We start from the raw sequence: 6,348 nt of genomic DNA, 5'->3' as shown, positions 1-6,348 counted from the left end.
TTTAGGGTTGACTAAAATAATGAAAAACATTCATTTGGATAATTTACTGACAGAATAAGAAACTCAATGATGCTCTACTCACCTGTTCCCTTTTTATAAAGTGAAACAGTTGAAACGATAGATTTGAGTAAACTTAAAAACAACCTTCTCCAAAAGCTATCAAGGAATATACCGAATACTTGTTTTAGAACTTTATTACATATTTTTATATAAATAGTTTGAATGATCCATAATTGACAGAAGCTTGTGTTTACACTGACCTGTTACTCATATATTAATGTCTGTAACCTCAGTAAACCACTACCTCACTCATTTCTTTCATTCATCACGGTTCAGTAAACTAAGTGATACATGAACCAGTTTAATCATTATAATAACGTAGGATTGCAACTCTTTGAAACTGTAGGTGGCTCTTAAAAGAGCCGTGTGTTTGGGTGTGCTGGTCTCAGGTCAGTCTAAGTCCTCTCTCCGCGGATGCGGCGGGCCAGCTGGATGTCCTTGGGCATGATGGTGACCCTCTTTGCTTGGTTCATCTTACTGGGGGGCAGCTACATGGATGTCGGTGCAGTCCACAATCATTGCGCAGTTGAAGGCAGAATGAATTTATTATTGACTCCGAATGAAGCACAACTTCATGTCATACAATACATTGACCTTATTTGTAATTGTGTAAAAAAATATGAGCATTGATTAGCAAGCAGGACCTGCAGGAACAGAGAACGGTGATGGATGGAGCTGGGAAGAGAGAAGAATAAAGAAAACAGATCAACTTTATTATCGGATATTAAAAATTCAATTTCAAAACAAGTTGCCGCTCCTACAGTTTTCTAGTGTGTAAAGATGATTTCACATGACCTATGCAAAATATCACACTCAATACATGTGTGTGTCTGGGGGGTGCATTGTGCCTTTGATGTATATAAATAATATACCATAACCAAATACTATTACGTACAGTGGAAATCAGGTTGCCAGAGCAGGTCAGTGTGCATGTTCCTCAACGTCTCAGCAGTTACAGGTGAGGTAAAGAAAATAAAAGAGAAAAAGATCAGTAACAACACTTTAAAGTAACAACACTTTGAATAATTATCTCTTCTAACAATTTTCTCTCAATAAGCACACAACGACTGTCTTTCCAACAAACAGATTGACTCACCCTCACTATCATCACAATGAAACACGTCCAGAAGAATGTCATGCAAAGCTCCATGCCTGCCTTCGACTCTCCCTGAACTGCTTCCTTAGCACCCGGTGGAGGGCGCAGTAGGCTACTCTTCAAATGTTTCACGAAATACTTACCATCATGTTTGGTTACTGTTTAACATTTTGGTTTACTTCATGTAATAAAATAATAACTTCATGGTAAGGCTACTAAAAATGACAAGGCTAAGTAATGTAATGCTAACTAACGTGCTCGCTACTCGTCGCTACTAGCTAGGTAGCTAACTTGACTATGTTCCATGCACAACATGTATATTATGATATTACCTGATATGTCTGATCCAGCGACTCCTGGTCCTTTCATCAGACGGGAATCGATAGAAGGAGCAAGTGGTATGATCACTTTTATGACTACAACCTGGTACAAAGCACACAGGCATCTTGTAAAAGTGAATTTATTTTTAGCGATCTATAATTTATTGGAGGGAATAAATCAGTGATGAGATCTTCTTCTTCTTCGCTTTAATTACGAGTCTTATTATAAATCACCGAGCATCACTTACGCGACCCAGAATGGGATTTGGGATTTGTAGTCTTTGTAGTCGCGTATTTTTCATAGTCTTATATTTCAGCAGTTTTACGACAAAATGTGACTTTTTTGACATGGAAATGATTGTTTAAGATTGACAAACATCATGTGTGTAATTCGTGGCACAATTCAAACGGGATCAAAAGATATGTGTTCTCTCTCCATTGAATTCAATGTACATTTTTCGCTTCCGGGGTCCCATGGTCCGGAAGTAGATGGGCGTGACTTCGCCTCTCCATGGATTTCAATTTTCAAATATATCAACTGAAATTGTCAACAAAAACAAAAAATCCCAAACAATGTGTGACAGTTGAATCATGTATTACACAGTAATAGTAGTCTATTACCTTTTAATAGTTTATTTTACAATAATCATATGGAGATACCAACTGAAATGGTTGTTTCACTCCTGCATATGTTTAAAGTGCATTTGGTGAAACTTGATTTAAATTAGCATAGTTTAAAAGCTAACTGATATTAGTCTACATTTAAAAAGAGTATAGTGTTTACATTCAATGTAACCATAATCTGTTATAATAGTGAAGATGTTGGCTGGCATACTCAGTTGAATAATATGTATTTGATGGTTGTAATATCCAGGTCTTTGTGATTTAAAGGCTATGCCATATTAAAAAAATGTGGTGATGATTTGTCATGTTTGCAATCTTTGCTATAATCGATTAAATGTCTATGTTTTTGTTAGAAATATCTGCTTTCAAATGTTTTATTCTTCCCCATTCAGGCTTTAACAGATGGTGGCAACTCCACACATTCCATGATCACAGCAGTAAAAGGTATTTTTACACACTACACAATTCCTCTGATCGTTTGTATTTTTTCTATGAGCAGCGGCGTAAGAGCTTTATGTTAAAGGTCCCATGTCATGCTTTTCCGGTTCTTACCCGTCCCCTTGTGTGTTATGAAGATTTTTCTGCATGTAAACGGTCTGCAGAGTCACAAACCCTTAAAGTACACCCTGTAGCGAGTAAAACTACCTCCCCAAAACGCCTCGTTGGAGATTTCTAATTTTCCAATTTTTTCTTCCTGGCCGTTAAGACGTGTGAACACCCAGTTGCCCCACCCAGAGCCTTGACGTGCATAGAGCTCCGTGAGCGCTGACAGACGAGTTGGAATCTCACAGCGTTTATCAACCTTTTTCTTTCTCAATATCAAGCCACACTTATTGTTTTTACTTCGGCTGTGAGTGTTTGTGTGTGCTCAGGATGAGTTTGGCTGTGTTTAGGTGTGTATCGCCAATCAGAAAACCACACCACCACGTAGCGCACACTGCAGCTCAGACTGCAGCTGGGAGCTTCTCAACGTCCCGACCAATCAGGGCACACTGGGCTCACAGGGAGGGGGGGGGAGCTCCAACAAGGCGTTTAGGACAGAGTGAAATTCAGTGAATACACGTAGTTTAGAGATGCTGTATGAGAAACCAATGTGAGTTTGGAACATTGCACAATATAAATCTATTCTAGTAGACCTCAACAATGGAATTATGATCTGTGGAAATGGCCATGACATGGGCCCTTTAACATCACTAGAATTTGATCACAACAATAGCATGGATGCAATTTAGTCCTCTTCTCACTTTCACTTATTTCATAATACACGTTTTGCATTCTAAATCAGGTAAATACAACACTGTCGTTTCTAAATTGCTGTATATGTGATGTTTGATTATTTTTATTGGTTTGTCGTTCTTGATTTTCAGATTTGCCAAGCAGATCGAAAACCTTCGAAGCAGTGGACCTGTAAGTTCTGCTCATTTTTCATTATCATAACATTTGGCAAATATTATTGTTCTAATTTTTTGATCGACTAATCAATTAGTAAACAAAACGTTGCAGCAATAAATCAAAACAATATTATATTAATTATAGAGGCCTGAAATCTCAGCATACAATATTATATTGTTGTGGGCTAGACGTGTACCCTGCCTTTCTATCTAAGCCATAGTGGTTGCCTGCTTGCACAATTGTTATGATTTAAACTAATGTCTTCCTAATGTGCTGGCTTTCCATCTCCTACCCCACCCCCTTCTCTACTTTTTCAGGTATTTGCCGAATTTAATCGGATTACCAGTCGGAACCTCGAGGCAGACTTCTTTGAGGCTCTGGGCCAGCACACCCCACGTTTCATCCAACTGTTCAAGTCAAAAAAAGGATCGGTGGGACAGAAACTGCAGAGCATCAACTGGCCGGTAAGTAATATAACTTAGCAACTTTTTGTCACATACATTGATGACGATATGGTACTACTTCAAAAGCCTTCTAAAATAATTAAAACAACCCCTCAAAAAGATGGAAAAGGCCAAAATGTTTCATCTTGTGAGTTTGTCATTTAACCTTTATCTTCTTTATCTCTATCATTAGACACCGGACGTGACTGAACAGCGCTCTGTTGTCCTCAAAGGCATTCCGATTGTTCTTGGCGACGACTCCAAGGATTTCTTCAAGACATGCTTTGTAAGTACTTGAACACAAAAAAACTGTTTGGTTTGCATTTATTGAAAAGTCATATCCCCTATTTACACAAACTTGCAACCAAAAGATTTAATTTGGTGTGTTCAAAATACTGTACACTAAATTCCATGACCAGGAGTCTAGATTAGAAATGAGGTGTAAAATAAATGCACGTTCCTAGCTGTATTTGCATCCATAGCATTAGTTTCCTCATACCACATTTACAGAACCTTTTTTGGATATAATGTTACAACGCAGTTTGAGTGTGTACTTCAGCTACATTTTTTAGCAAAGACTTTAATGCAAATGCAACATGAATGTTTTCATAGGAAGACCAACTCTAATAGGTAGCGATGATAGTCTAAATAACGTGCAGGATACAACGAGAGATGAGGCCCTATCATCCGTCACTGTTGGTGTGCTGACTGTTCTCAGCGAAGACAGTCCTCAGGAGGGTCCAAGCTCAATGCAACTCGAGCCCATCTCCACTGACATTGTGCTTGAGGGAGGTATTGTCATGGAAAAGATCAAAAACGTTCCACAGGCCTGTTATATGCTTTGCATTTAGATCACCCAAAATGCATGGCAAATACTCTGAGGTTCGTTCAAACAGTGATGCTTGGACTAGGAACCAAAGCTCTCTCACCTAAACTATTAACTTTGAGAAACGCTCTACTGGATTAGACCTTAGTCAAGATAGTCATCAACTATCAGATAGAACTTGGCACTTAAAAAAGTTGCACCGTTAAATGTTATGACAAAAGTTTGTTACTCTGGGGAAACTGTTATCACTCTGTCAATTGTTGAGAGCAAAGTACAATGTACTCTTCTTCATAGTGGTCATTATATATATATTATTTTTTACAATTGGTGTGTTGTGCACTGCTGTTTTTATTAAGATAAGCGTTTTGAGTACTTAAAAAGCACTGTTTGTTGGCACTTGAAAATAAATGTTATATTGCAATTGAATCAATTTGTGTTTTTAATGCATTATTTTTGGAGATTGTTGGAGTTTACACAACATGTTTAGAGATTTGTTGTGTAGTACAATTATCTTAGTTAGCAGGAATTAGTTTGTTTAATTTAATAGTAAACCTTAGAAATTATGAGTTAGTAGAATTTAAAAGGGTTAAGTTCTCGTGATTTGTATATTTAAGTAGGGTTTAATTTATTCATTGAGTTCACACAAATAAAAAAAAATAGGTTAATGCAAAGCATGCCTTTTAAGTTTACATAACTTAGTTTACATAAGTTTACATAACTTAGTTTACATAAGTTTACATAACTTAGTTTACATAAGTTTACATAACTTAGTTTACATACGTTTACATAACTTAGTTTACATAACTTAAAAGGTTTGTGTCAGCTGTACTTCTCAAAATTAATTGAAGCACACTTAGAATACACAAGTTGTTCATACTCACCATTCTAAGTTAAGTTAACTTACTTATTGTGAGGCAACGAGTTTGCATACTTTTTCTAAGTTACCACAACTTATTAAGTTTTACAGTGTAGCAAGTTTGTTTTTGTCTCCAAACCTTCTGCCCCAATTTAGTCGAAGAGAGCAAACCATGAAACTTAACCACCTTTGTCAAAAATATTTTTACCGCAAATTTGTTCGCCACATTCACATATCAAAGTTCTTGAATCTTTAACTCTGGTTTAAGAGAGACAAAGATACATGTTGGTATTTTAACTACCATCCAAACAAAAGTTAATATCAATAATCTGGTGTAATTGTTTGATCAGAAAGTGACAGATGTCCAGTCCAGCAGGCTTTTCTTCTGCATCAACAAAAACGTTAATGAAGCAATGGTCAGCACAACAAGAACAGCATTGAGGGCTAATGACCTTCACCACAGTTCTTCTAGAGATAGAGCAGAACTGGCAATTCATTGAATGAAAAATCATGTCACTTTTGAAAATTGTAAATTTTTATTTTGTTTGTTGCTGTTTCAATTATTCCATGTTCCAATACCACAAGAGGCTTTTTTCTCATTTGATGGGGTGTGATTCAATTTGTTGCACATGATATGCATTTTGGACAAAGGTGCCTGACAACAGGAAGTTGAAGCGACCTGGTGAAGTGCAAATGACTTTTTTTTTTAAACTTTTTTTTTTTCTTTTTTT

The 6,348-nt window shown here is 36.8% G+C and overlaps 1 long non-coding RNA gene across 1 annotated transcript; it reads left to right on the top strand.

Moving 5' to 3' along the window:
* The first annotated feature begins 3,768 nt into the window (after positions 1-3,768).
* On the top strand, positions 3,769-4,686 carry LOC117536541. Its single transcript, XR_004567574.1, has 3 exons — positions 3,769-3,956; positions 4,129-4,221; positions 4,595-4,686. It is a non-coding gene; the product is annotated as an uncharacterized LOC117536541 (long non-coding RNA).
* Positions 4,687-6,348: the final 1,662 nt, after the last annotated feature.

Source organism: Gymnodraco acuticeps, unplaced genomic scaffold, assembly GCF_902827175.1.
Source record: "Gymnodraco acuticeps unplaced genomic scaffold, fGymAcu1.1, whole genome shotgun sequence".
NCBI classification, from domain to species: domain Eukaryota; kingdom Metazoa; phylum Chordata; class Actinopteri; order Perciformes; family Bathydraconidae; genus Gymnodraco; species Gymnodraco acuticeps.
The sequence above is the reverse complement of the archived record's forward strand: the minus strand, read 5'-3'. Positions and strand labels throughout refer to the sequence as shown.